At 43.6% G+C, this 24356-nt stretch overlaps 1 protein-coding gene across 1 annotated transcript in view; it reads right to left on the bottom strand.

The window, feature by feature from the left end:
- Positions 1 to 24356, bottom strand: part of PCIF1 (phosphorylated CTD interacting factor 1) — a 797200-nt gene that overhangs the window by 649791 nt on the left and 123053 nt on the right. The window lies entirely within an intron of this gene.

The raw sequence follows: 24356 nt of genomic DNA, 5'->3' as shown, positions 1-24356 counted from the left end.
CTTGGCCCCTTCTCATTCTACTACCTTTTCATCTCTAGTTATTTGCACCCAATACATAGGTTTCTTTGCTAGTTTTCTACAGTAAATTCTAGCCCCTTACTGCCTATTCTCTGCACCCCTAATTGCAGTCATCCTTACTAACAAAATCTTCTTTCTCCATTCTTATGTTGGCTTAGATCTTAGAATACTTTCTACTACTTAAGTAATGTAATATTCTGTATGGATGTTGTTATTCTCCTTAGGGATCTGCATCCAAAATCCCACTCTCTCCTTATTTCTTGAATTCTACCCCTGCTTCATTATCATCCTGAGACTGCATACATCTTGAAAAAGAAAATACCTGGAAGACTATCTGGTACACCTGATCTCCATATATTAGGAATCACCAAATGGAAAGATAAAATCACCAAAGGTGAACTTGCAGAGATGACTGACAACATTCCACACTCAGGTATTGTAGACAAATTCTCCCAGTGAAATGTCAATCACTGTGCAATTGGGATAGCAAATTGGCTCACAAACAGCACCTGGAAAGTTATAGTAAGTGGCTATGTCTCCTCCAAATTACTGGCCACTAGTAGAATACCCCAGGGTTCAGCCCTTGGGCCACTCTTCTTAGATATTTACTTCATGGAGTCAAAGCTAATGTTAAGAGATTATGGCTGACCGGGTTTCCAGATGACTGTAAACTTGGTGCCATCATAAACTCCCCTGAGGACACCTAGATTCTCCAAAAGGCCTGTCGCAAACAAACAGTTGGTGTCAAAACCATGGACCAGAACTAAATGCCAAGAAGTGTATAATTGTATACTTTGGCAACCACTACTATCACATTGGCAAATACTCCTGATTTCATAGTTAGGGATATGGAATCCTATGTTGAGAACGAAAGTACAGTTGTGTACACTTACCATAAATGTAGATGTTCGAGTGTATTCACTGTTGCAGTCATTACATCTGGGTAATCCTGCTGGCAGGTTGCCCTCAGTCAGCCTGAATTCCAAAGTCTTGGGTCCTGCGTCGGCTGTTGTCGCCCCTTCCCTGACATCAGGTTGTCAGGGGTATAAAAGAAGCAGCCATTTTCTTTAGTTTTTCTTGCCCCAGATGTCAGGTGCCCCCAAAAAGGGTAGTCAAAATTTATATCTATATATAAAATAACATGCAGCAATATAAACATTACCTTCATCCACCAGCAAATACACCACAGAGGTTGTATAAATCAGAGAAGGAAGGATAGGTTCCATCAGAAGAAAAAAGGGGGGAATGGCGGGTGGGTAACCTGGACTGCAACAGTGAATACACTTGAACATCTACATTTATGGTAAGTGTACACAACTGTACTATGTTCTTCGTGTTTCACTGTTGCAGTCATTACATTTGGGTAGATTCCCAAAACTATGGTTGCGAGGCTGGAGCTAAACAGCATTAGGAGCGGCTATGAGACCCTGCAGAACTGCAGTGGCAAAGCCTGCCCTGGATTTAGAGTAGAGTGGCAGATTACAGTGCTTTGTAAAGGTGTGCACTGAACTCCAAGTAGCTGCCTCTAAAATGTCCTTGGTTGGTACTCCTCTGAGAAAGGCTGCTGAAGTGGCTGCAGCTCTGGTGGAATGTGGCCTAATGCCCTTAGACACTGGCTTGCCATGGTATAAGTAGCAGAAACGAATGCAGTGGCCTATCCATTTTGAAATAGATAGCCTTTCCTTGTGATCCTGCAGCATATGCCACTAGTAATTGCTCTGTTTTTCTGAAAACTTTGCTTCTGTCCAAGTAGAATCTAAGCTGTCTGTGTACGTCCAAAGAATGCAGAATTCTTTCCCCCTTGTTCTGTGGATTTGGATAAAAAGTTGGCAGATGAATGGTTTGGTTAAGACTCACACTGGACACCACTTTAGGCATAAATGTTGGGTTTGTTTTCAGGGAGACCCTGTCCGGATAAAAAATGATAAAAGGTTCCACAGCCATGAGTGCCTGTAGCTCTGAAACTCATCTTGCAGAAGTTATTGCTAGGGGCAGAGCTGTTTTCCAAGATAAAACTTTAAATCAGCAGTAGCAGCTGGTTCAAAAGGAGGCAGGGTGAGTTTTTCCAAGACATAGTTGAGGTCCCATGCAGGCAATGGTGATCTCCTTGGAGGCCTTAAATTTTTGGCTCCTCTGAGGTACTGTTTTAATAAGGGATGAGAAAAGATTGGTGGCTCTACATTATAATGAGCTGAAATGGAAGAGGCATGAATTTTAACAGATGAGAAAGATAGGCCTTTGTCCAGCATCTTAGTTAAGTATTGTAAAATCTGAGGAATATTTTGCACAGCTGTATCTGTTCCTTGTGCCTGGTTCCAAGCACAGAATCTCTTCCATTTTCCAGCGTAAGATTTTCTAGTACTAGGCCTTCTGGCTTCCAAAATGACATCCATCACAGCTTTGCTGAGAGGTGTGTTCTGTATGACTACATTATCCGGGTTTAAAGTCCTGAGCTGGCTGTGCAGGATCTGATTGTTTTGCTGGGACAGTAGATGCGGTACTTGAGGTAGGGTCCAAGCTGGGCATTGAGACAAGCTCCTTAATATTGGGTACCAGTGCTGGCGGGGCCAGTCTGGTGCAATCAGTATCATCTTTGGCTTCTCCTGTCTGACCTTTAGGAGTACCTTGGGGAGGAGAGGCAGAGGGGGAAAGGCATACACTGACAGGTTTTTCCAGCTGAAGGATAGGGCGTCCACTTTCCATGCTTGTCTGTGATAAATCCTTGGGCAGAATCTCTGTATTTGGTAGTTGTGAGGGGAGACAAATAGATCTATGTCCGGGCATCCCCATTTCCTTGTTATCATGCTGAAGACTTGTGGATCCAGCTGCCACTCGTGGGGATCCATGAGGTTTCTGCTTAGTTCGTCTACCAGAGTATTTTTCCTTCCTGGCAGGAATTGTGCCTGCAGATGTACTTGGTAAGTCAGTGCTGTGTCCCACAAAGTCATGGCTAGTCTGCAAAGGGGGTAAGAATGTGTGCCCCCCTGCTTGTTTATATACCACATGACCGTGGTATTGTCTGTCTTTATCAGTAGTTGTCCTGGTTGAAGTAGGCCCTTGAAGGCTGTCAGGGCATTTTGAACAGCTAGCATCTCTTTTTGATTGATATGTAGATGCATTTGGTTTGAGGTTCATGTTCTCTGAATGCATCTTCCTGCCATGTGGGCCCCCCCAGGCATAATCTGACGCATCTGTTGTTAGTGTCTGCCTGGCTGTGGGCAATGTGAACGGCTGTCCCTTGTTTTGGTGACAAACCTTTGCCCACCATCGAAACTCCTGTTGCAGGCAGGGAATGAGAGTAATTATAGTTTCCAGGCTGTGGCAATGTCGAGTCCAAACACTTTTTAGGTACCACTGAAGTTTCCTCATATGCAGTCTTGCATATGGAATTAGTAGGATGCAGGATGCCATGAAACCCAAAGCTTGCAGATTTTTTCTTGCAGATAAAGTACAGTTTTGTACCTACCATAAATGTAGATGTTCGAAGATCCACATTGCTGCAGTCCTTACACTTGGGTAGTCCGCTGTCCTCGGTCGGCCCGAATATCAAAGTATAAGGCTGACGTCGGTCAAGGCGCATTAGACTGACATCAGGACGTCAGGGTACAAATGCGCATGACCGACGTCATATCCTCAGTCTTTTCTTGCCCCAGATGTCAGAAGACCCTAAAAAGAAAGGTCAAAACCAAAAGACAGCCAACAACCAACCAACCACCCTTGCACTAATAATATGTACAATATATACAATATACACAAAATTTACAACCCAACCCACACAACCGCCTCTAACTACAGAGGGAAGGAGGGAGGAATTGGACTGCAGCAATGTGGATCTTGAACATCTACATTTATGGTAGGTACAAAACTGTACTATGTTCTTCATCTCACATTGCTGCAGTCCTTACACTTGGGTAGAATCCCAAAGCAGAGGAAAGGGAGGATGGCAAAACTATAAAGAAGCAGGAGCTGCCAAAATGCCCTGTAAAATAGCAGTGGCAAAACCAGCCCTAGATTTAGAGTAAAGTGGAAGGTGATAATGCTTAGAGAAAGTATGCACTGAACTCCAAGTAGCTGCCTCCAAAATATCTTTAGTTGCCACCCCTTAAAAAGCTGTCAGTGGCAGTAGCCCTAGTGGAATGAGGCCTAATCCCAGCTGGAATCTCCTTGCCATGATGGGAATAACAGAAAGCAATGCAAAACCCAATCCACTTAGAAATAGTTTGTTTTGACACAGGCTTGCCCTGAGAACCCAAAGCAAATGAAACAAATAACTGCTGAGACTGCCTGAACCCTTTAGTTCTGTCCAAATAATATCGCAACTGCCTGTGTACATCTAAAGTATGCAAAATCTTTTCCCCTTTATTTTGGGGATTTGCATAAAAAGTAGGCAAATGAATAGTTTGGTTTAAAGCCACACTAGAAACCACTTTAGGCATAAAGGAAGGATTAGTACGTAAAGATACCCTATCCTTATGGAAAATTAAGAAAGGCTCAACCGCCATAAGGGCCTGCAACTCAGAAACCCTTCTTGCAGAGGTAATGGCCAACAAAAAAGCAGTCTTCCATGATAAAAATTTCAACTCGGTAGTAGCTGCAGGCTCAAAAGGTTGTAGAGTGAGTTTCTCCAACACAAAATTGAGATCCCAAGCAGGAGTAGGAGCTCTTCGTGGGGGTCTTATATTCTTTGCCCCTCTAAGAAATTGCTTGAACAAAGGATGAGAAAACAATGGTGGGTCACAATCATAGTGAGCCGAAATTGCTGCAGCATGAACCTTAATAGAAGAGAAGGACAAACCTTTGTCCAGTAACTCAGTAAGATATTGAAGAGCCACACTTAAATTAGGCTCAGAAACATCAAAATCCTTTGCTGCACTCCAAAATAAAAATCTCTTCCATTTATCTGCGTACACTTTCCTTGTACTAGGCCTTCTAGCTTCCAAAATAACATTCAAAACTTGCTGTGGAAGTGGAGGCCCACTATGGTTTAAAACAGAATATGCCAGGCTGTTAGGTGCAGAGAGTGAAGCTTGACATTGAGCAAATGACTGTCCTCCTGAGACAACAGGTGTGGAATCGAAGGCAAAGGCCATGGAGGCTCCCGTACCAGGCTTCTCAGTAATGGGTACCAATGCTGTCGAGGCCAATCTGGAGCTATCAAAATCATCCTTGGCTTGTCCTGTCTGGCCTTTAGTAGTACCTTTGGGAGGAGAGGCAGAGGTGGAAAGGCATACACATGAAGATTGCTCCAATTGAAAGAAAGAGCATCCACTTTCCAAGCTGTGGGATGAAACCTTTCGTGCAAAACTTTGGCAGCTGGTGGTTTAGTGGAGAAGCGAACAGATCTATGTCTGGAGTTCCCCATGACACTGTCAATTTCTGAAATACATGAGGATCCAATTTCCACTCGTGGGGATCCATAATTTGTCTGCTCAACACATCTGCTAAGGAGTTCTGTGCTCCGGCAGAAACCTTGCCTGAAGATTTAGCTGTAAACTGAGAGCAGTCTCCCACAAAATCATTGCTTGCCTGCATAGAGGATAAGAATGTGTTCCGCCTTGCTTGTTGATGTACCACATGACAGTTGTGTTGTCTGTTAGAATCAACACCTGCCCTGGAAGAAGTAAATCCTTGAAAGCTATTAATGCAAACTGGACTGCTAACATCTCTTTCAAGTTGATATGTAGATGTTGAAGTCTGGCAGGCCACTTGTCTTGTATCCACTTTCCATTCAGATGAGCTCGCCAAGCTTTGTCTGAGGCATCTGTCGTTAGAATCTGACTCGCCTCTGGCCGGGTCACAGAGAGTCCCTTGTTTAGGTGACATTCCTGAGCCCACCACAACAATTCCTTTTGAATGCAAGGTATTATTTGAATGACAGTGTCCAAATCCTGGCAGTGCTGTGTCCATACATTTTGAGATACCATTGTAGCTTCCTCATATGCAGTTTGGCATTGGGAAGCACCAGAATACAAGATGCCATGAACCCCAAGGCTTGAAGGACTGTCCTTGCAGTCAGCCTGGACTGATGAGACAATTGATGAAAGTAAAGGGAAAGATTCTTTTGTTTGTCCGGGGTCAAAAGGCCATCTGGGATGCTGTATTCAGTCTCACACCCAGAAAGCACATGTCCTGAGAGGGTACTAGACTGGACTTTATTTCGTTCACAGAATACCCCAGGCATCTTAGCACTGCTATCACATATTCCAAATGATGAAGAAGTTCGTCCTTCCTTGAGCCAGAATCAGGCAATCGTCCAAATAAGGATAGATCTGTATTCCTTTTAACCTGAGGAAAGCTATCACTGGAGCCAGAACTTTCGTGAATACTCTGGGCGCAGTAGATAAGCCAAAGGGCAATGCAGAGAACTGATAATGAGAAGTCCCAGCTCGAAAACGCAGATACTTCCTGCAACTTAGTCTGATAGGAACATGAAGGTAAGCCTCCTTGAGATCCAAAGTTACCATCCAATGATCTTTGCCCAGCAGAGGTAAAAGCTGTTGTAACGTCAACATTTTGAACTTGGGAATGTCCAGATAAGTGTTGAGGATAGATAAATCCAAAATTGGTCTCCACGTGTTCCCTTTCTTTGGTACTAGGAACAGGCGAGAATAAAATCCTAGGCCCACTTCTGGCATAGGGACCAGCTGTATGGCCCCTATTTGGAGTAACAGAGAAATTTGCTTGTGAGCCTCTATTCTTTGCTGAGGAGGAACGTTTGGCATGCCTTTGAAAGGAGGCAAGGTATGGAAATAAAACCTGTAACCGTGGTGTATGATATCCAATACCCATCTGTCTTGTGTAATTAAACTCCAATTTTCTTTGAAAAGTGCCAACCTTCCTCCCAAAGGTGCTGCCAGACGAGAAGGCTCTGGCAGCTGAAAAGGTAGGTCATTGGGTCTGTTTACGAAAGGACTGACCCCTGCCCTCACCGAAGACTGTGCAGGTGAACTCCTGTTCTAGGCCTGAAAGAGCCCTGAGCTCTGCCCCTACCACGTCCTAGATCTACCCCTAGACTGGGAATCATAAGAAGGATACGTCCACCCCTTGGTAGGCCAATTTCTACTAAACTTGGAGGCTGAACCTGCAAAAATCTTTAACAGTCTGCATAGACTTAGCCTTGTCTTCCATTTTCTTTAAGACTGCCTCAACAGGAGAACCAAACAACACATCAGATTGTAAAGGAGCATCTAAAATCCTTGTCTTAACATGGTCAGATAAATTCTGATCCCTCAGCCAGGCGTGCCTGCGAAGAACTGACCCAGTGGCAGCCACCCTAGACGAGGCCTGTACAGCATCAAAACCACATTGCAAAGAATGCTTACCCACCTGTTCAGAAACATGTACTAAATCTTGTAACTCTTTACACTCAATACCCTCCGCCAGAGCATCTACCTTAGACTTCAATTGTGAAAGGAGATAGTTTTGGTATTTCAATATGTGAAACTGGCAATTCAAAGCCCTCATAGCTAGGGTGGAGGAAGTATAAACTTTCTTTCCCCATCTATCCAAAGCCCTGGCCTCTTTATCTGGAGGAACTGGATTCTTGACAACAGAAGCCTTAACACCCTTAGGCCCCTGACTAACAGTTTCTGGGTCTGCCCTAGGACTCTTAAAAAGATACTTATGAGCCTCAGGCACCCTGTAATACCTGTCCGGTTTAACAGGAGCAGGAGGCAAAGAATCAGGATTAAGGGAAGCTTCTGCAAACACATCTTCCACAACATCCAGAACAGGAGGTATAGCCAAAGGCCTATGCTGGGGTAAAAACAAAAATTCCCTAAGCCTTTTCCTGGAATCAGAGAAGTCCTGACCTTCCCACTTAAAATGCTCCCTCATGGAATGAAGAGTCTCTGAAAAAGAAAAATCCTCAGGAGGAGAAGCAGAAGGAGTAGAATCATCCACATCAGAATCAGAATAAGGAGAATACTCCTGCAAGTCTTCCGCCGAAGACTCAGAAACATCCGAAGCCTGCTCAAAACTCCCTAGCTCGGGTTCCACCCTAGGTCTCTTATCAGGAGGGGGCAAAGAACCTCTAATCAAAGTAATCAAATCTTCTGCCATTTTAAGCATATGCTTCTTGGGCACAGATCCTGAAGAACTAGGGGTGACACCAACTGAAGCTAAACCTGGCCTGCCTCTGGGAGAAGCCTTGGAAACAGAAGGACAGGCCTAACCACCCTAGGAAGGGAGGGGAGCACAGAAACCTGAGAAGCCCCTTCAGCCTGACCTGCCTCCTGAGAGGCCACATCCTGCAATAACAAAGTCTCTCCCTGGGACTCCAGAGAAACCTCCGGCAGAACCACCGGCTCCACCAACCCCTCTAAAGAACCGGTGTCCGGTACGGACGGCTCTTCAAGCCTAGGCTTAGCTGCTTTGTCCTTGCGCTTCTTCGAAGAAGCGGGCGTCGGAGCATCCGACGGCATTTTATAATTGCACCGCTTCCCAAAGACTAACCTGGCACAATCTAACCTTCTCTTTATAGTGCGCTTATTGAATCTAGCACAAGAGCGACACCCAACAACGTCGTGCTCAGGCCCTAAACAAGGAATACACAAAGTATGGTAATCTCTATGCGGTATCTGTTTCCCACAAGAAATACAGTTATTCACTTTTTCTGACATCCGGTAAACCACTGAGGCAAGAAAAACTAAAATATTCCCAACGGGTACTTAGCCAACTTTGACTCGGTCTGAAACTCCGAAAAATTTCAGAACGCCGAACGGCACTTGCAACGCTGCTTCTGCATCAGACCATGCGGCAAAAAAGACTGAGGATATGACGTCGGTCATGCGCATTTGTACCCTGACATCCTGATGTCAGTCTAATGCGCCTTGACCGACGTCAGCCTTATACTTTGATATTCGGGCCGACCGAGGACAGCGGACTACCCAAGTGTAAGGACTGCAGCAATGTGAGATGAAGAACATCTGGGCCTTTGTTGCTAACATTTTGAAATAGGTAGTCAGTTGTCTTTGTCTGTCTGGCGTGAGATAAGCCATCTGGGCAGTTGTATTTAAGCTTGCACCCAGGAATATTATCTCTTGAGAGGGTACTAGTTTTGATTTCTTTTCGTTGACTGTGTACCCCAGGCATGTTAGAAGTTTTTTCACACACGCCAGATGCTGTAGAAGAATGTCTTGTTCTCTGCTTGAATTAGACAGTCGTCCAAGTAAGGATATATTTGTATTCCTCTTTGTATGCAGAATGCAATTACTGGTGCCAGGCACTTTGTAAAGACCCTGGGCGCAGTAGACAACTCAAAGGGCAGTGCAGAGAATTGGTAATGCATAGAGCCAGCCTTGAATCTGAGGTATCTTCTGCATATTTGTCTGACTGGGACATGCAGGTATGCCTCCTTTAGGTCTAAAGTTACAAGCCAAGCGTTCTTGCCCAGCATGGGCAGTAGCTGTTGCAAAGTCAACATTTTGAATTTTGGTATATCCAGGAATGTATTCAGAATCGATAGGTCCAGTATTGGCCTCCAGGCCTGGTCCTTTCTGGGTACCAAGAACAGTCTTGAGTAAAATCCTTGTCCCCGCTCTTGCTCTGGTACTTGTTGAATGGCCCTCATGTCCATGAGGGATTAGACTTGTTTTTGTGCCTCTGCCCATTGATTTTTTGACAGATCTGGCCAGCGTTTGTCTTTGGCAGGGTATGGAAATGGAACTTGTAGCCTTGTGACACGATATTTAGAACCCACTTGTCCTGGGTTATAATGTACCAATTTTGAGAAAAAAGTGCTAATTTTCCCCCTAAGGGTGCTGCCAGGAAATAAGTGCTTGGTACAAGCAGGGGGAAGTCATTGGGACTGTTTCCTGTAAGGTTGTGATTTGTCTTCTCCACTTTTGGAGGTAGAAGCACCCCATTGTTTGACCTGTATGAACCTTGAGCCTGGGATCTGCCTCTAGGGTGTCTGGGTCTACCCCTTTGAGGTCTGTCTGCCACTGGAAAGGACCAATTCTTTGCTGGCCAGTGTCTACTAAACCTAGGTGGCTGTACTTGTAAGAAATCTTTGACCGTTTGCATAGATTTAGCCTTGTCCTCCATTTTCTTGAACACCTCTTCTGCCTTAACACCAAACAAAGAATCATGCTGTAAAGGTGCATCTAATAATTTAACTTTAACATGATCAGGCAGATTTTGTTCCTTTAACCAAGCATGCCTTCTAATTACAGAACCAGTAACAGCGACCCTGCAGGAGGCCGCTAAAGAATCAAAACCACACTGCAAAGTATGTTTTCCAACTTGTTCAGCTGCATGCAATATATCCTGCATTTCCTTGTTTTCTGCACATTCAGAATTTAACAACATTTTCTGTTTAAGCAATGCCATGACATGTTGCTGATATTTGAACATATGAAATTGACAGTTTAAGGCCCTTATAGCCAAGGTAGATGTGTAAACCTTCTTTCCCCATCTATCCAGTGCCCTAGAATCCTTATCAGAAGGGGTAGGGTTTTTTGCAGCGGAAGCCTTAACACCCTTGGGACCCTGAGAAATAGTTTCTGGGTCTGCAGCAGGGTTTTTAAAAAGGAATTTATGTGAGTCAGGAACCCTGTAATATCTGTCAGGCTTAACAGGAGCTGGAGGTAAGGAGTCAGGGGTAAGACTTGACTCTGAAAACACATCATCTACAATGTCTAACACAGGAGGGATGGCTAGTGGCTTGTGCTGAGGTAGTAACAGGAAATCCCTGAGCCTCTTTTTAGACTCCGAAAAATCTTGGCTCTCCCAGTGGAAATGCTTCCTCATGGTATGTAAGGTTTCCCCAAAAGAATAATCCTCAGGAGGAGAAGCTGAAGGTATGGATTCTGGAGGAAAAGCTGAAGGTATGGATTCTTCAGCATCAGAATCCTCATAGGGGGGAAAAGAATATTCCTGATCAGAAGAGGAATCAGAAGAAATAAAAACCTGATCTGACGATTCACAGTCAGTCGCTTGCCTAGGCCTCTTATCAGGAGGGGGATGGGAACCCCAGATCAAGGTAATCAAGTCTTCGGCCATTTTGAGCATCTGTTTTTTGGGCATGGAGGCCTGTCCACGTGGCTCTTGAGGTTGCTTCTTTGCCTTTGAAGGTGCTTTAGTCTTTGCCTTTGAAGTCAGTTTAATGTACAAGTGTTTGGGTCTGAATACACCCTCAGAAGCCGGTGCCTGCTCAGCGGCTCCGGACCCATCTGAAGGATTAGTGTCTGAGGCTCCAACACTTTGCATTTCCAGTGGCATGGGCGACTCCACGTGGGAGTCAGTAGCGGCCTGCGACTCTAAAGTAGCGGTCGTCAGGGGCTGCGAAAGCACCTCACTGAGAACCAGCGAACCGGCGACTGGCTTAGGAGAAGCTTTGTCGTTTGTTTTGGGCCTCGGCTGTCTTTCTTTTTCTTTGCGTTTTTTATGAACTCCGGTAGTCAGATGGCTTTCCGACGACATTTCTGGATAATTAAATCTGCGTCCAAAGTAGTCTAAAGCAAAATCATACAGACGCTTAATAGTGCGTTGGTTAAATCTAACACAAAACCGACAACCCAGAAAATTATGATCAGGGCCTAGGCAAGGAATACAGTAAGAATGAAAGTCCTTATGAGGTATTTGCTTCCCACAAGAAATACAATTATTAACTTTTTCTGACATTGGTTCTGGAGCAAGAAAAATGTTTCCCCAACTGGGTACTTAGCTTTATAGTAGACTTCGGATCTGAAATTCGAACTCGAAAATCTCAGGAGTCGGCCGACCGGCACTGGCGAACTGCTTCTGCTTCGGGCACCGAGCGGCAAGAAAGACTAAAGAAAATGGTGTCGGCTACTTCTTTTATACCCCTGACGACCTGACGTCAGGGAAGGGGTGACGACAGCCGATGCAGGACCCAAGACTTTGGAATTCAGGCCGACTGAGGGCAGCCTGCCAGCAGGATTACCCAAATGTAATGACTGCAACAGTGAAACACGAAGAACATCTGCACTATGATCACCACGTATCTTCTGTTGTAACAAAGTCCTTTTTCATTGTATAGCTTACATCTACAGGTATTGCTTCCAGACACAGGAATGTAATTGTTCTATTACACTCAGCATTCACTAGGGCGATCATAAAATATAACACCCCCCCCTTCGGTAAGCACAGTCCAAACACTTTATCATAAAAACCTGCTGAAGGGATCTCAATCTCTTTTGCAAAATAAATAAAAAAATTATGGAGGGATATATTTGTATCACTGAGAATACCACTTCCATGGAACTATCTTCCATTCCATAGAAGGCAAAGTACTTGTTTTATTGTATTGTAATTTAAATGAATGGATGGGTAACTGCAAATTCACCCCGGGTTTAGAAACCCTGTTCCTCATGGATAGGGGAAACATGTAAAAGTCCCAACACCTTTCTTTGGCCCATCTCTGTGTTATTTGTAAGCAAATTATAAGACCTAAAGATTACCATGGAAATGGAAGGCTAGGCTTCTTAACATCTTCACAACCAACAGCCTACCTATGAACCTATAAAGATGTGCAGTATCTGATAATATAATTAAGTGCTAGTATCTTTAAAAAAAAAAGTCACCATACTATGGAAATCAAATAAACTGCCTGGAGGATATCATGGTGAAGAGGCATTTGCACCTAGAGGGTCTTATCAAGCTAACAAACAAGCATAAATACAAGCAACTTTTCCACTATATCATTAGAACTGTACATTAAAAAAAATGAAATGGCGAAGATGTTACTTATACTGGTAAAAGTAAAAGGGAACAAACTAAGGATACAAAAAGGTATGAATGCACAAGCAGGTGATGATGAGACATGGGAGGGGGCATATAAACAAGTCAGCAGTGTTTGAAGACTTTTTGAAGGACAAATGACAGGTTAACAATGGGACATAAAAGTATGTATTTCCTTTGTAAAAATAAACACCTTTAAAAGAAATAAAGCCAGTAAGCATATTTCAAACTCTGAAGCAAGATGTTGTTGTTGTGTCTTTTGGCTTTTCCCGGTTTGCTAATGATTGGTAGTAGATTTTTTACGTGTCGAGTTGCAAGCCCTGACGCACAACCTTCAACGAAGGTACGCCCATTCACGCATGTCTCCACACAGAAGACTCTCTAGTTGATAATCGAACAGGACGTCTTACTGTGAGGCAACAACGCTACAACAGCACCACCACCGCAGTTATCTATTAGATATATTAAAATGTAGACATGTACCAAGAGCAGCAACACAAGAAGGCTAATCTGATGTACTAAAATTAAAGAAAAAAAATCATCAGGAGCAATATTCTAGCAGTTCAGTCACATATAATGCGCCGAAAACTGTGAAAAATGCTATCTAGTGATAGCTTATTACAGTGTATTATGTGAAATGGGATGGGGAAATATGTGGATATGCAGAAACAGATACAGGATCGATATTACATCTTCGAAAATCCTCTTCAGCGAACGCCTGTTCGCTAACCAATAAGCAGCGAAATCTAACTCCCACGAATGCCCGTTTCACCAAATTTTTTCCTAGGGGAAAAAACGATTGGCCATTATTGGGAATTTGCCCTTTTCCCCACTATAGTGCGATCTCGGAGTTTGGTATATATAGTTAGGGGGTGTGGGGGGGGCACAGCCCCCACATTGGGGGATGTAGGGGCAAAGCTGCCCACTTTGAAGGGTTTGAAAGTTCGTCTGGTTTTTGGTTGGCCAAGTAAATTTTTCCCTTAGGAAAAAATTAGCTGAAACGGCCGTTCAAACAAGTTGGATTTCGCTGTTTATTGGTCGGCAAACAGGCATTCCCTAAAGAGGTTTTTCGAGGATGTAATATAGACCCACAGATACATGCATACAAATATTTAAAGCACAGGCATTAATGCCCTTCTAGTCTGCCAATATACCAAAACACTTGATCCCATAATACGTGTCCAGGCTGTTCTTAAAAATATCTAAACTAGTACTTTAATATTATTTGGTAGTCTGTTTCATGCATCAGCACTCTCACAGAGAACCAATTAGTACACTTCTCATTCCTATAGAGTCTTCTACATAAGTTGCCTGATGATTCTCTAGTACTTTTGATAACCACAAACATTCCCAGAGACAGCTGTTTCTAAATGCCCTATATACCTGAATAAAATCTTCTCTTAGATATTTATAAGAGACAATGTACAAATTCAGATACTTTAGTCTTTCATAATAACTAAAATTTTCACATCCATGAATGCCCTTGGTATATTTCTGCTGTACTCTTTCCAGTTTACTCATGCTTGTTTTCTTATAGGGTTTTCATATTGTTATTCCATACTCAAATTTGGGTCCAATATAACTAACAAAAAATGACTTCATCATTTCTGACTTCTTAGACTTCATAAATCTTTTTTTATACAACCTATAGTTCTACAACCATCATTAACCAATTGATGGATATGATTAGAAAAACTCAAAGCTGGATCTACTCATATACCTAGGTCCTTAAATGAATCTACAGTTTCAATCACTTTGTGCTATATTAAACATTCAGCTTTCAATTTACGTCTCCCAAATCTCATATTCTTAGTTTTTGATGCATTAATCAGCATATTATTTTCCAGTCCCAAATAGTCAATTTATTCAAGTTCTTTTGCAGACATGCCTTATCTGTAACACATGTAATCAGTTTACCCAATTTCAGGTCATCTGCATATAGACTGTAGAACACCTCGGATGAAAAAGTTAGGTCAGAAAGATACAATCTAAACAAGTAAGGGCCTAGGACAGAGCCTTGTGGGCCACCCTGACTGAAACCAAGAATTTCACCTGTCAAATTGCTGTATGATACTTGCCATGACCTATTTATAAGCCATGCAGCTATCCCTCTAATCAACAGTACATCGATACTTAGTTGTTCTAATTTATTGATCAGTGTTTTGTGTATGACCTTGTCAAATGCTGACGTTAATCTGTATAAATTACACCACAGCATAATTTTTCAATCATAGCTGTTATTATAATTCTATAGAACATCATGTTACAAGTGGTAATAGATCTATTTTCAAGACATGCATGCTGATATATGGTGTCAAGTCCCAACCTATCCAGTTCTGACAATAACATATCCAATATTACCTTCTCCATTATTTTTCCACAACATGAAAGTAGACTTAACGGTCTATATGAATCTGGGTTTGTCCTACTCCCCTTTCCCTTAAAGACAGGTTTAATAAGCACACGTCTCCAATCTTAAGGGATCTCCCCATATTTATATGATCTAGTAACTAATAGATATAATGGTACTGTAAGTTCTTGCTGAAGTGCTCTCATGTCATTATTACTATCCTCCCTGTGCTTTGTTTGGATCCAGTTTGCACAGTTCTTTTTCAATATAATGTAATTTGATTCCAGTATCTGAAGTTACTTGGATGTCGCTAGGACAACTTATCACCCCCCTTTGTGCAGCCAAACTGTTTTGCATAAGATTTTGTAAATATATCTACAACCTGTTGGGTCTCAGAATAAATTTTAGAATATACACACAGTTTATCAATATGTATGTATGTGATATCTTATCTAGCTATAAAAAGGTTTCCTATTAAGCTCAACATCTTTATATACATTTTCTTCAAAATTTTCTTGATCGTCTAACACTGTGATTAATTTTTTTATCCAGCTTGTTTATTTCAGTTTTCAAAGTTGTAGTTCGAACTCTCTTCCAGGTCTTATTTTTTTGTCTCTCACCTTAATTAGGTATCTTGTTCTTATAGAAATATATCCCCCCTGACATTGTATGCCTAGATCCTGACGTTAAACAATTTTTTACTTGTTTTGCGCTCAAACAATTTCTCTTTCAAAGCTTTCCAAATTCCATCTGCAGTTTTTCCACTGAACACCTCACTCCAGTTAGTTTTACATAGTGACTGCTATACTTCCATATAATCTGTAATTAACCTTCTGTGCACTGGTTTAGATTTCAGTTTGGCAGAATTATCTAGCAACAAAAAAGAAGTTATGTACTCACCATAACATTCCAAGTTTGTAGTCCATCTCGCCCTTTATTCTTACACATGGGTTCAGAGCCGATCCTCGACTCTGACTCAGCCTATTAGCAAACTCAAAGTCTTCTAGTTGGCTCGTGGCTAGGAAGGTATCCCATGATGCACCAGTATAATCCCCAGATCTTGTTTGCCACTAATTATAGAGAGAAAGAACAAAAAAAATATCCAGAAAGAACAACAATAATAAAAGGTCTCCACTTGTTAAGAAAAAAAATTTTCTGTCACCAGATCCTTCCAGGAAGGAGGTAGGAGGGTGGTTTCGTAAGAATGAAGGGAGAGATGAACTACAAACATGGAACGTTATGGTGAGTACATAACTTCTTTATGTTCTGTAGTCCTATCTCGTCTTCATTCTTACACATGGGACAGCGTCCCTAGCACCTTATTCTTGGGTGGCTCACGGAACAATACTCCTGAGTACTGTGGAACCAAAGGAGGCTCTACCCCTAGAGGTCAAAACCAATTTGTAATGAGTAATAAAGGTATGAGGGGTAGCCCATGTTGCTGCTGCACAAATATTATCAATTGGAACCCTGGCTTGAAAGGCTGCAGAAGTAGACTGGGATCTTGTGGAATGAGCCTTAATTGTGAATGGTAAAGGCTTACCATCGGAAGAATAAAATGTAGGATATACAACTGTAATTCGAAAGGGTCACTTTGGAAATCAGGAGACCTAATCTGGAGTCAGAAAAGGAAACAAATAACTGGTCTGACTTCCTGTATTCCTTAATCTGGTGTAGATAGAACAGTAATTGTCTGTGAATGTCCGGCTGATGGAATCTGTATTCTGCTACGTTGGAATGATTAGAGAAGAACACCAGAAGCTCTATAGTTTGGTTCAAGAGAGCACACCTTGGAGCCAAAGGATGGATTAGTATGAAGAGATACTCCATCTTTGTGAAAAATCAAATAAGGGGGCTTGACAGACAGTGCTTGTAACTCTGATACTCGTCTAGCAGATGCGATTGCCACCAGAAATAAAGTCTTCCAAGACAGAAACTTCAACGAACACAAAAGAGCTGGTTCAAAGGGTGGAGACGTTAATTTAGATAGAACGAAGTTTAGATCCCATGAAGCTACCCATTCCTGAAAGGGAGGTCTCAACAAAGTAGCACCTTTAAGGAAGGTCTTACACAATCTGTGTGACATCAGATTGGACTCATGTTGACCCAAATGAAAATGTGATATTGCTGCCAACTGAACCCTAATTGTGGCAGCAGCAGAACACTGGTGAAAAAGTTCAGACAAGAATTCAAATACCACTGGAATAGATGCGGTATACAGGTCAACATTCCTTTCCTCACCCCAGATAGAAAAACCTTCTCCACTTGCTGGTGTATAACTTTCTAGTGGAGGGTTTGTGAGAAGATGTAAGAATGTGGGTCACAACAGGTGAGAAATCATGACGCCTGACTAGGGATAGAAAGTACAGTTATGTACACCTACCATAAATGTAGATGTTCGAGTGTCTTCACTGTTGCAGTCATGACTGTAGGGTTCTCCCCTGCTGGCAGGCAGCCCCAGGTCGGCCAGAATCCCAAAGTCTGGGTCCGGCGTCGGCTGTTCAACCATGCTCCCTGACGTCAGAGCGCCAGGAGTACAAAGCTGACAGCCGACGCCATCTTCTCCAGTTTTTCTTGCCCCAGATGTCAGGAGTCCCAAAATGAAAAAGGTCCCATAACCTTTGCAAATACACCTCAGAAGAAAGGTGAAAAAAGGAAATACACAAAAGTAAAAATAAGAGGGGACAGGAGGGAGGGAAACCCAGACTGCAACAGTGAAGACACTCAAACATCTACATTTATGGTAGGTGTACACAACTATACTATGTTCATCGTGTTTCACTGTTGCAGTCATGACTGTAGGGTAGACTCCCAAAGCTGAAAGAAAGGGAGGTGGTCATAAAGAGGAAGGGGTGGCTAAAAGGCCCTGCAAGACTGCAGAAGCAAAGCCTGCCCTAGACTTAGAGTAGAGTGGTAGATTGTAGTGCTTAGAAAATGTATGCACTGAACTCCAAGTTGCAGCTTCCAAAATATCCTTGGTAGGCACTCCCCTGAGGAAGGCCACAGAAGTGGCAGCAGCTCTGGTGGAATGAGTCCGTATACTCCCTGGGATTTGCTTTCCATGGTGAGAATAACAAAATCTGATTCCATGAGCAATCCATTTAGAAATGGGCTGTTTTGAAATGGCTTTACCTTGGGAACTGGAAGCATAAGAAACAAACAATTGTTCTGATTTTCTGATGTCCTTGGTTCTGTTCAGGTAAAAACATAGCTGTCTGTGTACATCCAAGGAATGTAAGATCCTTTCCCCTTTATTTTGAGGAGTGGGGAAAAAGGTTGGCAAGTGTATAGTTTGATTTAAAGCCACTTTGGAAACCACCTTAGGCATGAAGGTAGGATTAGTCCTCAAAGATACCCTGTCTTGATGAAAAATAATATATGATTCCACAGCCATTAGAGCTTGTAACTCTGAAACCCTCCTGGCAGAGGTTAGGGCTAACAGGATGGCTGTCTTCCAAGATAAAAACTTGATGTCAGAAGAAGCAGCAGGCTCAAAAGGAGGCAAGGTTAGTTTTTCCAAAACATAGTTGAGATCCCAAGCAGGAATAGGAGGAGATCTAGGAGGTCTTAAGTTCTTAGCTCCTCTGAGAAACTGTCGCATGAGCTGGTGGGAAAAGATGGGAGGGTCTGTATTATAATGAGCAGAAATAGCAGAGGCATGTATTTTAATGGAAGAGAAAGAAAGACCCTTATGTAAGAGATCTGTCAAGTAAAGTAAAATTAAAGTAATGTTGGGAAGAAGAGGATCAGAATCCTGAGCCTGCATCCAGGAACAAAATCTTTTCCATTTTCCTGCATAAGATTTTCTAGTGCTAGGACGTCTGGCTTCTAAAATGACATCCATAACCTGCTTGGGCAGTAAAGAAGAAATCAAAGGCCCTGGATTAACCAGGCCGCCAGGCTGAGACTTCTGACATGAGAGTGTAGAACCTGACCCTGATGTTGGGACAGAAGGTTCGGAGACTGAGGTAAAACCCAAAGGGGCTCCAGGCATAGGTTTTTTAGAGGTGGATACCAAAACTGCCGAGGCCAATTTGGAGCCAGCAAGATGATCATCTTGGGCTTGTCCTGTTTTATCTTCAATAAAACCCGTGGAAGAAGAGGGAGAGGCGGAAAGGCATATCCCGAGAGGTTCCTCCAACTGAATGACAGGGCGTCCACTCTCCAAGCTTCTGTGTGGAAAATCCTGGTGCAAAAAGTCTGTAGCTGATGATTGAGATGGGATGCAAAGAGGTCTATGTGAGGACATCCCCAGACTGCTGTTATCATCCTGAATATTTTGGTGTCCAGCATCCACTCATGTGGATCCGAAAGATGTCTGCTCAGACTGTCTGCCAGGAAGTTTTGTTTCCCTGGTAGAAACTGAGCTTGAAGATCCAGATTGCAAGATAGAGCTGTGTCCCATAGAGCCATGGCTAGTCTGCAAAGGGGGTAGGAATGAGATCCCCCTTGCTTGTTTATGTACCACATAAATGTGGTGTTGTCTGTCCGTATTAACAGTTGTCCTGGTTGTAAAAGATTCCTGAAGACCAATAGAGCTTTCTGAATGGCTAAAATTTCCTTTAAATTGATATGCAGGTGCTTCTGATCCTTTGTCCAAAGGCCCTGCAAACAATTGCCCTGAAAATGGGCTCCCCAAGCATAATCCGAGGCGTCCGTGGTTAGAATCTGAGAGGCAGGAGGCAGACGGAAGGGCTTCCCTTTGTTTAGAGCACATGCCCTGGACCACCAAAGAAATTCCTTTTGAAGGCAAGGAAGAATGGAGATCAGTATGTCTAAACTGTGGCAATGCTGAGACCATACACTTTTTAGGTACCACTGTATTTTCCTCATGTGTAGTCTTGCATATGGTACGAGAAGGATGCAGGAGGCCATGTAACCCAAAGCCTGCAGGAATTTCCTTGCAGATAGATGAGTTAAAGTTGCCAAGGTTCTGAAAGTTGAAGCCAGCTGTAACTGTTTTTCGGATGTCAGAAATGCCATCTGGGTTGTGGTGTTTAGAAGTGCACCCAGAAAAGTTATCTGCTGTGATGGTGTGAAATTTTACTTTTTTATGTTTACAGAGAATCCCAGGAACTTGAGGAGGTTCTGTACAAATTCTAGATGCTGGAATAAGACATCCTTGCTGTCTGCCTGAATAAGACAATCGTCCAGATAAGGGTAAATTTGAATTCCCTTGAGTCTGCAATAAGCTACTACTTGTGCCAGGCATTTGGTGAAGACCCTGGGCGCAGTAGATAATCCAAAGGGCAGCACAGAGAATTGAAAGTGCCTCGATCCGGCTTTGAACCTGAGGTATTTTCTGCCATCCTGCCTGATGGGAATGTGTAAATATACCTCCTTTAAATCCAAAGTTACCATCCATGCATTTTTGGACAGCATTGGAAGTAGCTGCTGTAGAGTAAGCATCTTGAATTTTGGAATCTCTAGAAAGGTGTTCAAGACCGACAGATCCAGAATGGGCCTCCATGAGTTTTGCTTCCTTGGGACTAGAAAGAGCCTTGAATAAAACCCTTTTCCCATCTCTGAAAGAGGAACCAGTTCTATGGCATTCATAGCCAAAAGAGCTTCCACCTGGTTTAAGGCCTCCATCCATTGATGTTTTGGAAGGTCTGGCCATCCACTTGGCCTTGGCAAGGTATGAAAATGGAATTTGTAACCTCTTAAAACCACATCCAAAACCCATTTGTCTTGGGTTATTTGAGTCCAATTTTGATAAAAAAAGAGAGTTTTCCTCTGAGAGGGGCTTCCAGGGAAGAAGTTCCTGTAGCCCCACAGAGGGAGTAATTGAGTTTGTTTCCTTTGAGATTGTGACCTGTCCCCTCCTCCCCTAAGGGTGGAAGCAGTCCACTGTCTTGGTCTATAAGCAGCTTGTGATTGAGGCCTCCCTCTGGAACGCCTGTATCTACCCCTCTGAGGCCTGTCTGAAGTGGGAAAGGACCAATTATTTGAAGGCCAATTCCTGCTAAATCTAGGAGGCTGTACTTGTAAGAAACCTTTAACTGTTTGCATGGATTTCGCCTTATCCTCCATCTTTTTAATCACCTCTTCAGCTTTCGATCCAAACAAAACATTATGCTGAACAGGAGCATCCAATAATTTTGCCTTTATCTGTTCAGGTAAATTTTGTTCCTTTAGCCATGCATGCCTCCTAATGACTGTGCCAGAGGCCGCAGCCCTACAAGAAGCCTCCAAGGCATCAAATACACAGTGTAAACCATGCTTCCCAACCTGTTCAGTGGCATGCAATAAGTCATGTAATTCCTTATCATCTGCACAGGCAGAAATGGAAGTAAGCTTTTGTTTTAAGACGGACAATAGAAATTGCTGGTATTTAAACATATGAAACTGACAGTTCAAAGCCCTAATGGACAAAGTAGCAGAAGTGTACACCTTTTTGCCCCATCTTTCTAAGGATCGAGAATCCTTTTCAGTAGGAGTAGGATGTTTGGCAGAAGTGGCCTTAGCTCCCTTAGGACCCTGAGAAATGGTTTCAGGGTCAGCAGAAGGGTTCTTGTATAAAAACTGATGGGAATCAGGAACCCTGTAATATCTATCAGGCTTCACAGGAGCAGGAGGAAAAGAGTCAGGGGTTAAATTAGCCTCCGAAAAGGCATCATCCACAATATCCAAAACAGGAGGAATAGCCAGGGGTCTATGTTGGGGAAGAAGAAATTCCCTCAGCCTTTTCTTGGATTCCGAATACTCCTGTCCTTCCCAGTGGAAATGTTCCCTCATTTCATGCAAAGTTTCCCCAAAAGAGAAATCCTCAGGGGGAGAAGCTGAAGGAATGGATTCTTCAGCATCAGAATCCTCATAAGGAGGGAAAGAATATTCCTGATCAGAAGAAGAAACTGAGGAAACAGAAGCCTGATCAGAGGAATCATAAGAAACATCCTGCCTTGGCCTTTTGTCTGGAGGGGGATGAGAACCCCTAATCATAGTAAGTAAATCCTCCGCCATCTTGAGTAACTGTTTCTGTGACTTGGGAGCCAGTTCAGAAGAAGCCTGTGTAAAAGTCTTTGATTTTGAAGGAGTCTTTGCCTTTGTCTTTGGCTTTGCCTTTATTAGTAGCTGAGTAGGCCTGAAAACCCCTTCGGAAGCCGGTACCTGCACAGCAGCTCCGGACCCATCTGAAGGAGCATTGTCCGAAGGTCCTGCAACAGAAATATTTAAAGGCCTTGTTGGCTCCTCATGAGAGTCCGTTTCGGCCATCGGTTCTGAAATGGCCGACGACAGGGGCTGCAAAAGCGCCTCACTGACGACGGCCGAACCTGAAGCTGGCTCCGCTTGTGCGCTATCATCAGATTTGGACCTCGGAGGCCTGTCTTTATCCTTGCGACGTTTGTGAACTCCGGTAGCCGGGACGGTATCCGACGACATTTTGTAGTTAAAGCGCCTACCGAAGTAATGAAAAGCAAAATCGTACCTTCGCTTAATTGTACGTTGATTGAATCTAGCACAAAACCGACAACTAGCTACGTCGTCGTCAGGGCCCAAGCAAGGAATACAGTAAGAATGAAAATCCTTATGAGGTATTTGCTTCCCACATGAAATACAATTATTAACTTTTTCTGACATCGGAGTGGAGCAAGAAAAAAGTTTCCCCAACGGGGTACTTAGCTTTGAGTGGAGAAGAAAGTCTTCGGACTGAAGTATATCAGTAAAATTCGTCAGGAGTCAGCCGACCGGCAATTGCAAACTGCTATCACCGCACGGCAAGAAAGACTGGAGAAGATGGCGTTGGCTGTCAGCTTTGTACTCCTGGCGCTCTGACGTCAGGGAGCATGGTTAAACAGCCGACGCCGGACCCAGACTTTGGGATTCTGGCCGACCTGGGGCTGCCTGCCGGCAGGGGAGAACCCTACAGTCATGATTGCAACAGTGAAACACAATGAACATCTGGAGCAGCCAAGCTGTCAAATTGAGGGTGTGGAGGTTGGGATGAAGAGAGCCTGACATGTCAATAGATCTGGCACTGGGTCCAGAGTCCATGGGTGGTCTAGTAGATGAGGCCAGAGAAAGGGGAACCAAACCTGATGAGGCCAGTAAGGAGTGACGAGGATCAATTTGCTTCTCAACAGTTTCACTTCTGAATCACCTTGGATATAAGAGGAAAGGGAAGGAAAGCATAAAGGAGACCCAGGGGCCAATCGTGAACAAGTGCATCTCTCGGTGACTCCCCCAGAGGGGGGATAAGGAAAAAAAGCTGCTGTATTTGGAGTCGATCGGGCTGGCGAAAAGATCACAGCAAGGCTGTCCCCATCTGCGGAAAACATGTTCCGCTATTTCCTGCTTCAGAGACCACCCGTGAGGCATCAAGACTGCCCTGCTGAGTTTGTCGGCTATCACGTTGGTTGTCCCCGAGATGTGCATTGCCACTAGAATGGTCTGGGAAGATATCGCCCATTTCCAAACATAAACAGCCTCTCGACAGAGTGGGTACGATCTGGTTCCGCCTTGTTTGTTGAGCTACCATACTGCCAACATGTTGTCTGATTGTATTGCTATCATCCCAAGAGGAAGTAGGTCGTGGAGTGCTTACAACGCCGGAAGCACTGCCCTAACATCTAGGACAAGGATATGCAGGTGGGCCTCATGATCTTGCCATGTGCCTTGGACAGTCCTGCCTAGATAATGCCCCCCCCACCCTGTGAGGCATCTGTAGTCACAGTAGCAATGGGTTGGCGCGGAAGGAATGGAATGTCTGTGATTAGTTGGTTGGGTTGGATCCACCAACGGAGATCTTTTTTGCAAGACTCTGTTAACAGGATGTGGTGGTATAGAGGCAGTTGTTGGAAGGACCACTGGGACGATAGAAGCCATTGAAGAATCTGCATGTGTAGTCTGGCAAAAGGGACTAGTAATATGGTGGAGGCCATGGTACATGGACGTTTCAGCACTGTCTTTGCCTTGACTTTCTGGAGGGGGAGAAGACTAAGAACTTGTTGTACAAGATTCTGTGCTCTTTCTGCTGGAAGACGAGCCAACATGGCGACTGTGTCTATTTCTGCACCTATAAAAGTCACAAAGTGAGAGGGAGATACGGCAGACTTTTCCGAATGTACAGCAATCCCTAACTGGGCAAAACGTTGGATAGTGGAGTTATTGGTTTGAAGAAGTAGATGCCTGTTGGAGGCGGTCAGGAGCCAGTCGTCCAGATATGGAAACACTTGGAATCCTAGACATCTGAGTTGTCACTACTGCCACACACTTGGTGAACACCCTGGGGGCTATGGTGAGACCAAAGGGCAAAGCACAAAACTAGTAGTGACTGGCTCCC

This window comes from Protopterus annectens, chromosome 12.part0 (assembly GCF_019279795.1).
Source record: "Protopterus annectens isolate FY-2018-M chromosome 12.part0, PAN1.0, whole genome shotgun sequence".
In the NCBI taxonomy this organism is placed as follows: domain Eukaryota; kingdom Metazoa; phylum Chordata; order Ceratodontiformes; family Protopteridae; genus Protopterus; species Protopterus annectens.
This window is presented reverse-complemented; position numbering and strand designations above follow the sequence as displayed.